The following is a 15,191-nucleotide window of genomic DNA, read 5'->3' as shown; positions in this document are numbered from 1 at the left end:
AGCCCTGGTGACTGTACGTGTCTGCTGTGTATCCAGGGATTTTTTTCCATTGAATTGATTAGGAAAAGCTTAGAAAACCTATTCAAAGGCATATACAGTGACTTAAAAATTTCCAGCCTAGTATCCTATAATGAATAAATCCAGGATTTTGGTCTCCTGCTTGTTTCTGATGCCCATTTCCCTGGCACCGCCTGCCTGGTGGCTTTCTTTTGAGACGCTTTAGACAGCATCTGGGATGAACAGTTTCAGGGTGTCCATGCATTTATAAGGAACTCACAGATCGCCAGCAACATCATCAATAATTGTGCTGGGAAAAGTTATTTTAAATAACCACATATATCATTGTCAATTTGGTTTCAGTGACCTTTCGTGATCCAGAACTATTCCATTGAAAAAGAAAGGCTATTGGAAAAATCCCTGAGAGCCTTGGTCTCTGGAACAATCGGCATTCCTGGCTGTGAGTGGCTCCTGTCTGTGTCTGAAGGCCAGGGTAGGGATCCCTCAGCACCCTCCTGACCACGCCAGCCATCCCGAACCTTCCCCGGAATTTCACATTGTGCCTTTCCAGCCGCTGAAATATTCCTCCCTGCAGATTTAAATAATTAATTGGGACGTGCCTGGTGGGTCTTGAGCTAAACTTCAGAGAGGCAGCAGATCTGTGTGACCAAGTGACCTTTTGCTGTCCTGCTCGTCCCCGCGCGCTCGCTGTGCTCAAAGGGACGCTGTCAAAATTGCTAGCCCTTAAAACTTTAACCCGCTCTGACAAGTTGTTCTACATTATAAGTCTTCCCTAAAAGATTTCCACGATTGTTTTGTTTGTTTTGTTCCAACCATCTTTGCTGAAGGCTCCACAGCACAGATTCATTTGTCCTTTTGGGTAGGTGGATATTTTTAAATGCCCGGCTTATTCCGTGACCTGTTAAAATCGAGTTGATGTGCGTGTGCTCCACTCAGCAGAGAACTCGCCGGGGATGGGGCAGTTCCTCTGGCTCTGGAGGAAGAGACAGGAGATGGGAAGCCTTTATGGAGAGCCTTTATGGAGAGGTTTATGGAGAAGCCATTTTGAAAGGCCTCTTGTTGTCTTCAGGGCTTTGAAAGCCTTGACTGGACTTGCCTGGCAAAACAAAGTGTTGTGTATGTGTTAGTGAAACACCAGCTGATTCTGACACTGAGGTTTGCTGTCTTCCAGGTGCTCTGATGTATTCATTTATTTCTAAGATCTCCATTTACAGAATCACAGGATCACTGAGGTTGGAAAAAGCCTCCAAGGCCGTCTAATCCATGCTGTGCCTGATGCCCACCTTGTCCCCAGCCCAGAGCCCTTAGTGCCACCTCCAGGCCTTCCTTGGACACCTCCAGGGATGGGCATTCCAACCCCCCCTGGGCAGACACTTCCAATGCCTGACCATCTGCTGTGAAGAAATTCTCCTTGAATTTCTAAAAATTTTCAACCTGAACCTCCCCTGACACAACCTGAGGCTGTGTCCTCTCCTCCTGTCTCTGTTCCCTGGGAGCAAAGCCTGATCTGGCTGTCCCCTGCTGTCAGGGAGTTGTGCAGAGCCCCAAGGTCCCCCCTGAGCCTCCTTTTCTCCAGGCTGAGCCCATTTCCAGCTCCCTCAGCTGCTCCTTTAGGACGTTCCTGGTCTGATGCAGCTCCATGTGAGGATCAGAGCCAGCAGTACAGGAACAGCTGTGCCATCACAGCTCCCCATTTTCATGTGCCAGGACAAGGATCGATGCAACACCCATTTTATATGGGGTGACAGTCCCTCCACGTGACAGGGGAACACGTGTCCGTGCCAGCAGGCAGGAGGGAAGGAATGACACACCCCAGGTAAGCCACACCTGCACTTTTAAGGTTGATTTGAGGTCATTTACCACTGCCTATCAAACCAACCTTGTTCCTGTCACAGTGCACCAGCTGAACTTGGGGAGGGAGGCTGCGGGTGGCCCTGAGCTGCAGCATCCTCCTCAGAGGGGCACAGCAGAGTCACAGAAACGCCTGAAGCTCCTGAGCTCTGCTCTGTTGAGCCTCAGCCAGAAGCAGGGACAGCTTCCAAGCCTTGTCCAGCCTGGCTTTGGACACTTCCAGGGGTCCTGGGGCAGCCGCAGCAGATCTGGGAAACCTGCGCCGGGGCCTTCCCGTCCTCATAGGGAAGGATTTCTTCCACATATCCAACCTAAATTTCCCCTCTGTCAGTGTGAAGCCATTCCCTCTTGCCCTCTCAACAGCTCCTGGTGAAGAGTCCTTCTCTGGCTTCTTTGTAACCTCCTCTGGACCTGCTGCAACAGCACCCTGTCCGCTGGGGGCATCGACCAGATCCAGCTGCACTGGAGGGTGGCAGGGAACCTTCTCCCAGCCATTGTGAGGGATAAAACAAGGAACCTCTTAGAGCTCCTTGTTGTGTTGGAGTAGATTCTGATTCCTGCTCAGCTGAACTGATCCTGTGAGATTTTCACCAGTTCTGAGGCTCTGGACCACCATTTCTAATATTGCAGGTATTGATTTCTGCCCTGTTCAGCAGCAGCCTCCTGCTCAAAGTCAGTTCTGGGGGAAGCCAAGCGTGAGTCTGGGTCGCACAGCTTGGGAACAGATTTCCAGAGCATGTTCTGGAGTGACATTTGGGCCCCAGGGAGGCCTGGGAGTTGCCAAATTCCTGGCTGACAGAATTCCCTGCAGGACGTCATCAACACTCCCAGATGTTCTGAGCAGATGCAAACCATGTAATGGACATGAGGAACTGTTCTCTGGGTTATGAACCGTGAGTGCAAGGCCAGGTTTCAGTTCTGCCCTGAACGAGCAGCGCAGGGTCTGTCACTGTGGTGACCCTCTGTGCAATGATTCTCCAAGGAGTGGCGCAAGCAGCGTGTCCTGCTCTGCTCCGCCTGCCCCACAGAGCACAGGGCACCCGGGGACAGGCTGCGGGGTGGCCTTGGCACTGCTGAGTCACCCATTGCACCCAGCCATCTCAGAGGACTTTTCCAACCTCAGCCAGCCCAGGGCTTTGTGATTGCATGGTCCCCTCTGAGGACACGCTGCGGGGTCCCTTGTGGCAGTGCACAGATGTTGCCAGATGTGCCTGTCTGACAGAGCCTCGGCTCACCAGCAGTGAGGAGGTGGGAGAACAGAAGGAGGGGAAAACCTCCTCGTGACTGACTTCCAGGCACAGTAAGATGGGGAATTCAGGGTTCTCAATATGGGTATCTTTTGCCTAAGTGCTTGGTGGGGCTTTGGTCTTGGCCTTGTCTGAGAAAAGCTTTTCTAGGCTGACTAATCCAACCGTAAGTAACAGCCTAAATAATGATTAATACTTTCAGTTTTTGTTATGTCACCTTCTGCCAGCAGAAGCTGAGAAGGAAAGGGAGCTGTTGTGGGCTGTTACATTGGGCTGTTCACACACATCCAGACACAGGACACTGGAACAGGACCTGCAGTGCCAGAGCTGCTGGTGGAACCAGAAAACTCCTGCTTCCTACCTGCGCAGGGGTGGGTGGTTCCTCCTGCCCCAGCGCTCTTCTCCAGCACTTCTGTACATAAACCTTGATGTTCCTTTGATGTGAAGCACTCATTGTGTAGCTTTTCATTGGACTCTGGTTCACGTGTGGCTCTTTGTGGGAGCGTGTCCAAGGCAAACTGAGTGTCAGGAGCGTGCACCGTTTATTTTGGGACACAGCACGGCCACATCACAGCGCAAGCAAGGACTCACTGCTGACATCACCAACACAGGCACCGTGTGCTGAAATGTCATCACCTGGCAAGCCACAGGGACGGTTGTGAGCACACTCTGATCACTCCTTTGTGGGTCAGCTGAGCCTCTGAGCCCTCAACCATCGGCCTCCCAGGCAAAGTCCTTCCAGGATGGAAAAGAATCAAAACTACACATTTGTGACTTGGTCTGAAAAAATGTAAAGAATGATCATAGAAGCATTTAGGTTGGAGAAGACCTTGAAGATCAACTCCAACCATAATGCTAGGTGTAAAGAATCTTGGAAACCTTTACCTGTAATCTCCCGAAGTTCTTCCATTAAATCTTGCTTATTCAAGGAATAAGATTAGTTTGTCCCTGATAAAAATAAAATTCTTAGAAACAAAAGAAATTTTCAAAGAATATAGTGAGAAACAAACGGTTTTTAAATGATTACTGAAATAATTAGGGATCTCTGTGAGGGATGAACAAGACCAAAACCAACAGTCAGGCCAGACTCCGTGGGGTGTATGACGGATGCATTATACACTTTCCCAGTTTTTTTTTTTTAATCCTTTAGAGGAAAAATGTATAACGGGTAGAGCTGACTTTTAAAAAAACTTTTTTCCCTTGGGAATGATGGCTGAAAAGCATTGCGTGATCGCTTGTGGCAGAGAAACAGACGGAAGCGGGCGGGTCGGGTGACACCGGTGACACCGGTGACATCGGTGACATGGCGTGAGCCGGTTCAGCCGGGGGCGGGGAGTGCGTTCCGAGCGCGCATTGGTGGTTCAGTGGTAGAATTCTCGCCTGCCACGCGGGAGGCCCGGGTTCGATTCCCGGCCAATGCATCTCCGTTTTGCCGGCGGAGGAGCCGCCGCGTTTTGTGTCCGCAGCGTTTTGGTTTTTCCCCCGCGGGGCTCCCGGGCTGGGCCAGCGGCAACCGGGCCGGGTGGTGCCCGCGGGGCGGTTCTGGCCTGGCCCCGCGGAACCAGCGGCCGCGCGGGGAGACGGGGGAAAAAAAAAAAAAAAAAGAAATGAGAAAAAAAAAAGAAACGCCTGGAGATGCCGGGGATTGAACCCGGGACCTCACACATGCGAAGCGCGCGCTCTACCACTGAGCTACATCCCCGGCTGGGAGCGCCCAGCGCCGGGCGCCCTCAAATGGAGGGGACAAGGGGAACGGGGCCTGTCCCGCCGAGCGCCCCGGCACGGCCCGGCCACCAACTCCCTCTGCCGGCACCGGGACACCGGCACTCGGGACACCGGGACTGTGGGACTCCGGGACACCGGGACACCGGGACTCGGGACATCGGGACTGTGGGACTCCGGGACACCGGGACTCGGGACATCGGGACATCGGGACATCGGGACTGTGGGACTCCGGGATTCGGGACATCGGGACACCAGGACTCGGGACACCGGGGCACCGGGACTCCGGGACTCCGGGACACCGGGACACCAGGACTCGGGACACCGGGACTCGGGACACCGGGACTCGGGACATCGGGACATCGGGACACCAGGACTCGGGACTCCGGGATTCGGGACACCAGGACTCCGGGACACCGGGACTTGGGACACCGGGACTTGGGACACTGGGACTTGGGACACCGGGACTGTGGGACACCGGGACTCGGGACACCGGGACTCCGGGACACCGGGACACCGGGACTCGGGACACCGGGACTCCGGGACACCGGGACACCAGGACTTGGGACTCCGGGATTCGGGACACCAGGACTCCGGGACACCGGGACTGTGGGACTCCGGGACTCGGGACACCGGGACACCGGGACAGGGGCACGGAGCGGGACATGGGCACGGAGCAGGACACGGAGCGGGACACGGGCACGGAGCAGGACACGGACACCGACCCCGCAGCGCACAGGGACACGGGCACGGAGCGGGACACGGACAAGGAGCGGGACATGGGCACGGAGCAGGACACGGACACGGAGCAGGACACGGGCACGGAGCAGGACACGGACACGGAGCAGCACACGGACACCCACCCGCAGCGGCAGCGGCCCGTGGGTGCGCGGGGAGCAGCAGCAGAGCCCCGGGGCCTGGGGCAGCCCGCGGTGCCGATCCCCCCGGTCCCAGCCCGGCTCAGGAGCTGGCGGCTTTGGAGCCCTGCTGCTGGCGGAGAGGAGCATTCACAAACACGTTCCTCCCGTGGCGGGTTCTGAGCAAAAGCAGCGCCGTCCGTGAGCTGTGCAGGAGCTGCCCGGTGCCGGCGTTGGCAGAGCCCGAGCCCCGTGCCCGGGGCAGAGCCATCCCAGAGTCCGGGAGCGGCTGAAAACCTTCGAGCCCATCCCAGCCCTGCCATGGCAGGGACACCTTCCACCGCCCCAGGCTGCTCCAAGCCCACCCAGCCTGGCCTGGGGCACTGCCAGGGATCCAGGGACAGCCACAGCTGCTCTGGGCACCCTGTGCCAGGGTTTGAGCGCCCTCCCAGGGGGGAATACTGGATACTACCAGAACATACTGGATTTATTCTCCCGCAGGGCCCTTCCCCACCCAGCCATTCCCATTCTGACATCCATAGCCTTGGCCACTCAGGTTTTTCCATTCTGTCAGAAAACAGCACTCACAGCTTGACTTTCTTCCAGCCAGATTTTAAGAAGCTGCTTTCTGGCGGTTCCTGGATCTAGTTTTCCCCATCAACACCCGAACTCTGGCTTGTGTGTAACCTAAGGTGCAGAGTGGCCGTGGCTCCTCACCAGGCTGAGCCGAGGGTGCTGGGAAGGCTAATACCAACCTTGCAATAAAAACACAAAGCAATTTAAAACCTTCTCTTCAGGTTTTTTTTTTCTCCTTTTATTTACCTTCCTGTAGAGTTCAGAATAGCTGAAAATGAATAATACAGATATTACTATGCTGTTATGGATTACTCAGCCGTGATGGACAGTCACCCAATTGTGAAACTTCCCATCTGGGGGTGGATGGAGGCAGAGCACATTCTGGCTGCTGAGAAGAGCAGCTCCACATCCAAAGCCTATCAGCAAGTATTTAATTACTGTCCCTTTGGAAGCAATACAAGTGCTGCCTATATTGAAGTGAAACAAGGCTTCTCCTCCAGCCTGGTCTAAATATCCTCTAGACCTCATCACCTACCAAACACAGGATAAAGTGAATTATTCAGGCAAGACACAGCACGAGGATGTGACGGGAGAAAATAAGATGCCTTCAAGGGACCATAAAGGAAAATAAAATGCCCATGGCCGGGTGTGAATTACGGGGTGGAAGCCCCAGGCACACCAGAGCTGCGTGTTCATGGACAGGAGGGAGCAGGACGGGCCCTGTTCTGCTCCCAGCACACTCACATCGCTGACCCTCCCCACCATGGCACATCCCTGATCTGCCCACCCCGGGCCCTGGCCAGCCCAGCTGGCCCGAGCCAGCCCCTGCTTCCAGGAAACACTTTGTCATCTTGTTTCAATGCTGCTGGAGGCCGGCACAAGCCCCACATTCAGCTGCCTCCGAGGACTACATTCACCCCTTTGTGTTTGGCTTTCTGCGCTGACATCAGGGAAAAACAATGTCACTCTGTTATCTGGCTGCTCCTCCGCATTCCTTGGTGGGATTAACTCATTCCTGGTACCTCGGGAGCCTTTCAGAGAGGCCTCCCCTGGCCCTGGGGATGGGCTTTTTGATCTACTCAAGTTTCTGCGTTTCCAGTCAGTCCTTAGTCGCACACACGCGTAAACTCACTCGAGTCACTCGCTGTTTTCCACAGCAGCTCTTCTCCAAGCTGGTGGAGGCTGGCAGGAGCTGTTCCAAAGGCCCCGGGCTGCATGGGAACAGGGGGCACAGCAGCCTTCTGAAGAGGCAGATGGGCAGGACCGTGTTCCCTTCTAGCACAACTTCCCAGCACGGCACTTGTTCCCAGGATTAGATGTTTACACTCAAAATTCCTTCCTAAAACCGGCGCTCTCGTTCGGCAGAATCCAGCAGCAAAGGCCAGTGGTGGAAAACAAACAGATGAAGAGGATTCGTGTGGTGGATCCAGCCCCGGAGCTACAACAGAGCTGCAGGTTTTGGCTCCCCAGAGCTCCGGTTTTAACACCTGAGCCCACGACAGTGGCACCAGCCTTTTTATACTGAAATGCAGAAAATTGTTTTTCTTTCATCACATGGCCGTGTCATCCGTCTGTGTGAGATATCCCAATGAGGGGGTGCAGAATTCCAACCTGAATTCCAGCCTCTTAGCCCGGAGAAAAGGAGGCTCAGGGGGGACCCTGTGGCTCTGCACAATCCCTGCCAGGAGGGGACAGCCGGGGGGATTTGGGATCTGCTGCCAGAGAACAGGGACAGGAGGAGAGGGAACGGCCTCAGGGGAGCTCAGGATGGACAGCAGCAGGAATTTCCCCATGGAAAGGGAGGTCAGGCTTTGGATGTGCCCAGGGAGGTTTGGAGTGCCCATCCCTGGAGGTGTCCCAGGAATTCCTGGAGGTGACACTCAGAGCTCTGGGCCGGGGACAAGGTGGGGATGGGGCACAGCTGGGACTCCCTGGGCTGGAAGGGCTTTTCCAGCCTCAGGAATTCCATGATTCTGTATGATTATTTATCTTTTATCGAGCATTCCTGTTCTCCTCCAAAAAAACCTTCCTGTAAGAAATTAAAACTATGAAGAGACAAATATCGGAGTTAATGTGTTGGAGCCACACCTAAGCACTGAACAGTACAGAAATGTGCCACTTCCCACAGCATTTTACGTAATAAATATATAGAAAACCAAAAAAAATGGCTACAGGCTCGTGATTTGCAAAGTAAACAACTAAAAACCTGCCAATGTTACACTTCAAAGAATCAAATAATCATTAAGGTTGGAAAAGAGCTTTCAGAAAATCGACTCCAACCATCCACCCACCACCACCGTGGCCACCATTCAGTGATGTCCTCAGGTGTCATATCCACGTTTTTTGGAACATATTCACCCACTGCCCCTAACCAGGGAAGAGAGAGCTCGGGTTGGCCTTTAGGAGGTTCTGCACACAGCTTACACCCAGCTGGAATGAAGTTACCACCTGAAGTCCTCCACATACAAATGGCTTCCTCTCCTGGATTTTTGCGTCTTGGGTTTTTATTGGCTCGGCTCTCTTGCTTGTGGGAATTGAAGAATAAAGCAAGGAAGGCTTTCAGCAGCTCCCAGCCACGAAGGAGAACTACAGAGTCCACGTGCTTGGCTGGGTTTTGGTGTGAGAGCAAAATACAGGTTACAGATGAGCCCATAGTAAACAATTAGGGAAGTTGGAGTTAAAAAAGGAGATAAAAAGGCAGAAAACATGATTAAAGTACTGAGCTGGGAGATTCATTAGTGTCGCAGACAGATAAGTAAATTAGAGCCCAGCAGAAATTATTTGACTGGCAAATTAATTACACAATATTACAATGGCTTTCCCAGCCAAATTTAGCCCTCGGGAAGCAGGTAGGAGTCTGCCTGACTTAATAAAAGGAGCCTTGACTGGTCTGCAGCTTAATCAGAGATGAAAATTAACATTTCAGGATTTGAGGCAAATAGGAGGCTTCTGCCAGGCTCGGGAGGCCGGGCTCTAGCGCAATTACCTGGGTCACACTGGCAATGAAGCAGGATGCTCCTGCCTCCTCAGAGGCCCCTCGTTCACTGCCCTTCCTGGGAAACAAGGCAGGAGCTGGGCTGGAAACCCACATGGAGCCTCATTAGGGCGGATCACTCAACAGGGCACTTCAGATTTGCTTGGAGAATGTCTGACTGAAATATTTGACCCTAACCCTTAAAAAGTACACTACTATATTATTATTATTATTATTATTATTATTATTATTATTACTATGATTACTGCTACAACTATTACTATTATTATTATTATTATTATTGCTATTATTGTTAACATTATTTTTACTTTTATTGTCATAATTTCCTTCAATGATGACTTATTCCCTGAACCTCAGACTCCATTTGCAGCTCTGGCTCTGTCCCCAGCAAGCAGAAACACTCCAGATAAGAAATATTTGGTTTTTTTAGTACCCCATTTTTAAGGTATGGGTATTAGGGACTCTCTCCTGGACACAGTGTGGGGTTTTTTTTTCCTGGATCAGCTTTGGGAATACACATTTATATGCCTGGATCAGCTTCCATGACAAGCAGCAGACAGCACTCGTTATCCTCAGCATCATTTCAGGCATTAAGACCTCGGTAGCATTGCAGATATTAACAAAAGACCTTTCCTGGCCTTTCCTGCCCCCAGATGTGGCAGTGGCTGCGGTGGCCACCCCGAGCCTGGCAGCACTCACCCACCCAGACCCCGCTGGAGAGCAGAGCAGGGCAAGAAATCCATTTCCATGTCCTCTGCTGTGTGCCGGGAGGGGCCAGGCCTGTGGGATTGCTGCTGCAAGTGGGGGCTCATTTACTCGGGACCTGACTGATATCAAAATTGACTTGGCTTCCCAATGATGTCTTGTAGCAGAATGTTGTGAGCTGGAAACGAATATATTTCTTCTTGCTTGTCACATCAATATGGCCTGATTTTGTTGGCTTTTGTATTGAACAATCTGGTGAATGTACAATCCGGTTTTGATTTCTCCCTTTATGATGTCTCTTATTATTAAAGCTCCCTCAACCAAAAAAATAATGTATTTTTATTTACTGGTAATATTAATGGGATTCAATTTTTGCCTCAGTTTTAATCTAGTTTTTCCATATTGAAGAACCAGATCCCATTTAATTAAAATTGAATAAACCCTAGTTTTTCCTCCATTCAGTGTGCAGGCTGAACTTCAGTTTGCATAGTTTTATTTAATACTTCTCTTCTCAAACCAGTGTTTTTTACTCGCTGTGCTTCAAGTGTTGCAAGAAAGACTAAATTATTTATTGTGCATGATTAATTGCCTGTTTCTCCATGATTATTCCATTGTCAGGAAAGGGTGAGTGCACATTTTTGTGCCACTGGGGGTGTGTCCATCCTACACTTGCCCTGAATTCCAGCGGAGCTTTGCTGGAAGCAAAGTGCTGAGAGAAGGAAAGAGGAGTTGAAGCTTGGAGACCCTCGTGGCTGTAGGATGAGGGAATCCCAAAATGGGTTGGGCTGGAAGAGACCTTGGAGCCCATCCCATCCCATTATCCCATCCCACCCCATCCTACCCATCCCATCCCATTATCCCACCCCATCCCACCCCAGCCATGGCAGGGACACCTCCCACTGTCCCAGGCTGATCCAAGCCCCAGTGTCCAGCCTGGTCTTGGACCCTTCAGGCATCCAGGGGTGGCCACAGAAAATCTGGGAATCCCAGCCCAGGCAGGAATTCCCAATCCCCAATGTCCCAGGCAGCCCTGCCCTCTGGCAGTGGGATCCATTCCCTGTGTCCTGTCCCTCCAGCCCTTGTCCCCAGTCCCTCTGCAGCTCTCCTGGAGCCCCTTCAGGCCCTGCCAGGGGCTCTGAGCTCTGCCTGGAGCCTTCCCTTCTCCAGGGAACATTCCCAGCTCTGCCTGGAGCCTTCCCTTCTCCAGGGGAACATTCCCAGCTCTGCCTGGAGCCTTCCCTTCTCCAGGGGAACATTCCCAGCTCTGCCTGGAGCCTTCCCTTCTCCAGGGGAACATTCCCAGCTCTCCCTGGAGCCTTCCCTTCTCCAGGGGAACATTCCCAGCTCTGCCTGGAGCCTTCCCTTCTCCAGGGGAACATTCCCAGCTCTCCCAGGCTGTCCCCAGAGAAGCTCCAGCCCTGCAGCAGCTCCATGGCTCCTCTGGACTCTCTCCAGCAGCTCCAGGTCGCTCTGGTGTCAGAGCCCAGGGCTGGGGCAGCTCTGCAGGTGAGGTCTCACCTGAGCACCAGGAGTCCCTGGTGAGCAGCTCAAGGCACAGCCAGTGCAGCACAGGGCTGAGTGCAGCTCCCTCACACACTGCTCCCTGTGGTAGGCACTGCACCCTGGAGGAATCACTTACCCCTGCAGGAATCACCCCTGCAGGAATCACCCCTGCAGGAATCACTTACACCCTGGAGGAATCTCTTACCCCTGGAGGAATCACTTGCCCCTGGAGGAATCACTTACACCCTGGAGGAATCTCTTGCCCCTGCAGGAATCACCCCTGCAGGAATCACCCCTGCAGGAATCACCCCTGGAGGAATCACCCCTGCAGGAATCACCCCTGCAGGAATCCCTTCCCCAGCAGTCAGAGCCCAGCGCAGGAGTCTGATGGCCCTGCCAAGGCCCAGCATCACCCCAAAGCCACCCCAGGACGGGGACACCAGGGGAAAAGCCACTGGGGTGAGAGAGAAGTGCCCCAGGAGGCCAAAGTGGCCAGTGCCAAAGGGGCCTGAGAGCTCCTGAGCACGGGCACAGCTCAGCTCCAGAGCCCGGCAAGGAGCAGGACCTGCACGGGAGGGACACACCTTCCAGGCTGGCAGTGAAACCCAGGCTCAGCCCGTGCTCTACAACTCTGTTTTGATAATTGATAGTTAAAGAAACTGTCCTAACAACTTTGGTAAATCGTTTTCAGCTTAGGCCTCTCTTTCTGAAGCACTGGAAATAATTAACTTTTTGAAACATAACTCCTCCATACAGGGTACTGAAGTCAGGCATTTTAAAAAGCAAAAATGGTATTTTAATAAGTATTCTCATAATTACAAACCCCATTCTCCACACAGTCCTGTTTTCAATTAACAGCTGCATTAATGGGTTTATCCTCTGCCATTTCCCTCTAATGACAGCAGCCATCACGGACATGGAGAGTTTGCAAATTCATAACTCTCAGGAACTGTTTTCCCTTAGTTTTACCTCTCTTTCCAGAGGCCTGCAGCAGAGTAGGAGCCTTTTAGCAGGAGAAAACCTTTGTCAGGCAGTGGCTGGACAAACCCACGGTGCTGAGCCCCAGTCCTGGTGGCTGTCAGAGCATCACAGGATGGCTGAGGCTGGAAAAGCCCTCTGGGACCACGGAGCCCAAACATTACCCCGTGGCTGCCAAGGCCACCACTAAACCACAGCCCCAAAGGGAGGCAGCAGCTCCCTGCTCCATGGGGGAGGAATCTGCAACCCTGACAAGGCCTGAGTGGTCCCAGCTTCGGCTGGTGGCTGCTGCGCTCTGGCCATCATCATCTTCAGCAGTGCAGGAAAGCTCCAGCAGCCCGGAGGAGACTGTGCTTTGTAGCTTGGGCTCAGGATCGCAGAATCACGGGACACTTTGGGCTGGAAGGACCACAAAGCTCACCGTGTTCTACCCCTGGGGACAGAGCGATGGCATCTCTCCATCCCTGCCAGCAGCCTCTGCTTGGGACATGTCCTGGAGAGGGGACAGGGCTTGGGACAGCTCCATGTGACACGGGCTGCCCAGGACAGCCACCACCCCGCGGGGACAGCCCAGGACAGCCTGTGCCTGCCAGTGCCACCGCTCCAGCCCAGCCTGGGCTGCAGGGACGAGGACGAGGACGAGGAGGAGGAGGAGAAGGAGAAGGAGAAGGAGAAGGAGAAGGAGAAGGAGAAGGAGAAGGAGAAGGAGAAGGAGAAGGAGAAGGAGAAGGAGAAGGAGAAGGAGAAGGAGAAGGAGAAGGAGAAGGAGAAGGAGAAGGAGGAGGAGGAGGAGGAGGAGGAGGATGCAGGCTCCGCGGGGCTGGGCTGGCACACTGCGGACATCCACGCGCACGGATCATCCACTCAGCAGTCATGAGCGCAGCAGTGCTCAGAGATGCCGTGGAAAACAGCCGAAATCGCCCAGCCCCGGGAGGTTTCCGTGGAGAAGGGCTGTGTCAGCGCTGCCGGGGCAGGGCTCTGCCTGCTGAGGCCACGGGCACGGTTCCCTCCGGCTGCGGGAGCTGCTCGGAGCCGCAGAGCCCCGGGATGCGACATCCCCCGGTGCTCAGGGACATCCCCCGTGCTCAGGGACATCCCCCGTGCTCAGGGACATCCCCCGTGCTCAGGGACATCTCCCGGTGCTTAGGGACATCCCCCGGTGCTCAGGGACATCCCCCGTGCTCAGGGACATCCCCCGTGCTCAGGGACATCCCCCGGTGCTCAGGGACATCCCCACCGGGACAGACTGCCCTGCCTCCGGGAAATGCTCTGGGGGGCTTCACCAAATGGCTTGGGGCTGCGCTGACAGAACAGCCCCAGGACAGCCCGGAGGGGAGAGCAGAAATTCCTGGGGCAGCGTCTCACCTCTGCCGGGCTGCAGGGAGTGCCTGGGACGGGGGGTTCCTCCGGGGATGAGGGATTCATTCCTGCAGGGGTAAGGGATTCCTATAGGGGTAAGGGATTTCTATAGGGGTAAGGGATTCCTATAGGAGTAAGGGATTCCTATAGGGGTGAGGGATTCCTGTAGGGGTAAGGGATTCCTATAGGGGTAGGGGATTCCTATAGGGGTAGGGGATTCCTATAGGGGTAGGGGATTCCTATAGGGGTAAGGGATTCCTATAGGGGTAAGGGATTCCTATAGGGGTAGGGGATTCCTATAGGGGTAAGGGATTCCTATAGACGTGAGGGATTCCTATAGGGGTAAGAGATTCCTGCAGGGGTTAGGGATTCCTATAGGGGTAAGGGATTCCTATAGGGGTAGGGGACTCCTATAGGGGTAAGGGATTCCTATAGGGGTAAGGGATTCCTATAGGGGTAGGGGACTCCTATAGGGGTAAGGGATTCCTATAGGGGTAGGGGATTCCTATAGGGGTAGGGGATTCCTATAGGGGTAGGGGATTCCTGTAGGGGTAAGGGATTCCTGTAGGGGTAAGGGACTCCTACAGGGGTAAGGGATTCCTATAGGGGTAAGGGACTCCTATAGGGGTAAGGGATTCCTATAGGGGTAAGGGATTCCTATAGGGGTAAGGGACTCCTATAGGGGTAAGGGACTCCTATAGGGGTAAGGGATTCCTACGGGGTAAGGGATTCCTACGGGGTAAGGGATTCCTGTAGGGGTAAGGGATTCCTATAGGGGTAAGGGATTCCTATAGGGGTAAGGGATTCCTACAGGGGTAAGGGATTCCTATAGGGGTAAGGGATTCCTATAGGGGTTAGGGATTCCTATAGGGGTTAGGGATTCCTATAGGGGTAAGGGATTCCTGTAGGGGTAAGGGATTCCTATAGGGGTAAGGGATTCCTATAGGGGTAAGGGATTCCTACAGGGGTAAGGGATTCCTATAGGGGTAAGGGATTCCTATAGGGGTAAGGGATTCCTATAGGGGTTAGGGATTCCTATAGGGGTAAGGGATTCCTATAGGGGTAAGGGATTCCTGTAACGGTTAGGGATTCCTACAGGGGTAAGGGATTCCTATAGGGGTAAGGGATTCCTATAGGGGTTAGGGATTCCTATAGGGGTTAGGGATTCCTATAGGGGTAAGGGATTCCTATAGGGGTAAGGGATTCCTATAGGGGTAAGGGATTCCTATAGGGGTAAGGGATTCCTATAGGGGTAGGGGATTCCTCTAGGGGTAGGGGATTCCTATAGGGGTAAGGGATTCCTACAGGGGTAAGGGATTCCTATAGGGGTAGGGGATTCCTATAGGGGTTAGGGATTCCTATAGGGGTAAGGGACTCCTA

General features: G+C 53.5%; 2 non-coding genes across 2 annotated transcripts; one reads left to right on the top strand and one right to left on the bottom strand.

Moving 5' to 3' along the window:
* The first annotated feature begins 4,466 nt into the window (after nucleotides 1–4,466).
* On the top strand, nucleotides 4,467–4,537 carry TRNAG-GCC (transfer RNA glycine (anticodon GCC)). Its single transcript has one exon. It is a non-coding gene; the product is annotated as a tRNA-Gly (tRNA).
* A 209-nt stretch (nucleotides 4,538–4,746) lies between these two features.
* TRNAA-CGC (transfer RNA alanine (anticodon CGC)) lies at nucleotides 4,747–4,818 on the bottom strand. Its single transcript has one exon. It is a non-coding gene; the product is annotated as a tRNA-Ala (tRNA).
* Between the last annotated feature and the right edge of the window lie 10,373 nt (nucleotides 4,819–15,191).

This window comes from Sylvia atricapilla, chromosome 7 (assembly GCF_009819655.1).
Source record: "Sylvia atricapilla isolate bSylAtr1 chromosome 7, bSylAtr1.pri, whole genome shotgun sequence".
Taxonomy (NCBI): domain Eukaryota; kingdom Metazoa; phylum Chordata; class Aves; order Passeriformes; family Sylviidae; genus Sylvia; species Sylvia atricapilla.
The sequence above is the reverse complement of the archived record's forward strand: the minus strand, read 5'-3'. Positions and strand labels throughout refer to the sequence as shown.